Here is a 2,500-nt window from a genome sequence, read left to right on the forward strand (position 1 = left end):
TCCTTTCCCTTCCTCTCTCATCCTTTCCTTTCATCTCACCTCCTTTCCCTTCCTCTCTCATCCTTTACTTTCCTCTTACCTCTTTTTCCCTTCCTTTCCCCCTCCGTTCCCTTCCTCTCCCCCTCCTTTCCCTTCCTCTGCCCTCCTTTTCCTTTTTTCCCCTCCTTTCCCTTGCTTTGCTCTTTTTTCCCTCCCTCTACCATTCTTTCCCTTCCTCTCCCCTCTTTTTCCTTACTTTCCCCTCCGTTCCCTTCGTCTTCCCTCCTATTCGTTTGCAACATTGTCTTGAATTGTGTTGTATCAGTTCATCATTCGCATGGAACAAAATATAAAGACAGAAGCGAGAGTGAAGGAAAGAAGAGGGAGAGGGAGAGAGGGAGGGGGAGGGGGAGGGGGAGAACTGATTGCACCCTCGGCTTAAAGCGTGTTGACAGTGTTGGCTTTTGACTTATAATAGAGTTTCCTTTAAGTCCTTCTCTTGTCCTTATCCACACCCTTGTTTTAGCGCTTTCCCTTCATATTCATGCACCCCCGTGACTCCGCCCTTCCTTCGCTTTTCTCTCTCTCTCACGGTAAAGACTTCTTACTCTTTATTTAGGTGTTTTCATTAGTACTTTTCATTGTGTTATCACTCCTCTCCTTCTTGGCTCCCCTCCTCTACTATCTGTTCCACCCGGGCTACCTTTGTATGGTTCTCTGGAGGGCATTCAACCGTCTTGGCGATAAGTCAAGGGAAGGAACGAGATGGAGAGGGAGCTTACCGCCCATACATCAGATCTGAGTAATCTCTCTCTCCCTCCCTCCCTCCCACCCCGCCCTTGCTGCATCTCTCCCCTTCTCATTCCCTGCTATTTTTCTTTTTTAAATCTCCTCTTATACTTTTACCTTCTTTATTTCTTAGTCTGAGGTTTATGGTGCCAATGGCTGAGTGTGGAGAAACCCATGTTGACAAAGGACGAGGAGGACCTCGACAGGGGACGTGATGTATCCCTCTCCAAGCCATCCAAGTGTTATCACGTCGGTTATGAGATCGTAGGACGGAATCCTGTCCCGTTAAGGTGTTTACTGTTTACGTCAGGTTACGGGTTCACTTTCAATCAATCATTCAATTAAAGAAGTGATGTAATATGTATTTTCCTTGTTCCAATACGATGTTCGTTTCGGAACTCCTTGACATGCCACACATTCATGATTTGCGGCCCGATGTTTGTTTTGTGTTTACGGCGGGGGAGTTACTGTGCTGCCAAGGTGTTTACCGTTTTGGGCCCCGTGTTTGATCTCGCGTTTCGCCAGGTGTCCAATAAGGTCTTATTAACCGGCGATGAGACGCTGCCACCCGGAGGACGGGTTAAAGATGAAATAGTTTACAGGGAGTGATATGAGGTCTACAGACGAGGGGTGCCGAGAGGGAGGAGGGTGTCTGAGGAATGAAGGAGGTTGTGGGAAGTGAAGGTGGTGATAACGGACGAGACACGCAAATGAGAGAAGATTGTGTCAGGTAGGATTCGAAACTGGAGGCGACGGGGAAATTGATGGCACTTAAGCGGCGACCTCAGTGAAGTGAAGACGGAAGGTGGTGACGATTAATGCTTATCATAGTGAGAAAATGGCAAGAAAATTGATGAGTGCATGAGGTTGAGATATTTGGATCTAGGTAAAAACAATCCGAAATTAATAAAATATCCATATTGTGTGTGTGTAAGTGATAGTCCCAAAAATGAATTAGAGGAAAATAACAGGGTGGGGGAATTCTGTGGCAGGATAGGAATAGGAAACCTCTGGCGATAGATATATATATACATTTCATAATTTTAGTACAGATGAGGACAAAGGTAATGGCAGGTGGGGCATGGCGCACCATGTGTTTCACCTGAATAACGGTTTGTGTTGGACCTTGTTAAAATGATTTAATTGGTACGAGGGCGGGAGGCGAGGTGAAGGGAGTGGACGAATTTTTGGAATGGGAGGAAGTGGAGAAAGGGAGAGCAACAGAGGAGGAAGGGTGAAGGATGGGAGAGGGGAGGCGAGGGAAGTGGATGATATTAACATTGCAGACTTGGACATCAAACACAGATATATGCACGGGAGACTGAGTTGCTCTCGCTCTCCCTCCCTCTCCCTCTCCCTCTCCTTCTCCTCCTCCCCTCCGATTTCCCTCTTCTCCTCCTCCTCCCCTCCCCTCCCCTCCCCTCCCCTCCCCTCCCCTCCCCTCCCCTCCCCTCCCCTCCCTCTCCCATTCTCTCTTCTCCTCCTTTCCGATATCCCTCTCCTCCTCCCCACCAATTGTCCATCCTCCCCCACTCCCTCTCCTCTTCCCACACCCTCTCCCCTTCCCACACCCTCTCCCACTCCCTCTCCTCACCCTCTTTCCCACTCCCTCTCCTTCACCTATGATTTCCCTCTCCCGCTTGCTCTCCTTCCCACCATCCACCCCCCACCCCCTAGTGCTAACGGGTCCTAGTCTCGAATTCCCAAAGTTTCTATTTATAGCCGCCGTGAT

The sequence above is a fragment of the Penaeus japonicus genome, unplaced genomic scaffold, assembly GCF_977035675.1.
Source record: "Penaeus japonicus unplaced genomic scaffold, GWHDUDI00000001_assembly GWHDUDI00000033, whole genome shotgun sequence".
Lineage (NCBI taxonomy): Eukaryota > Metazoa > Arthropoda > Malacostraca > Decapoda > Penaeidae > Penaeus > Penaeus japonicus.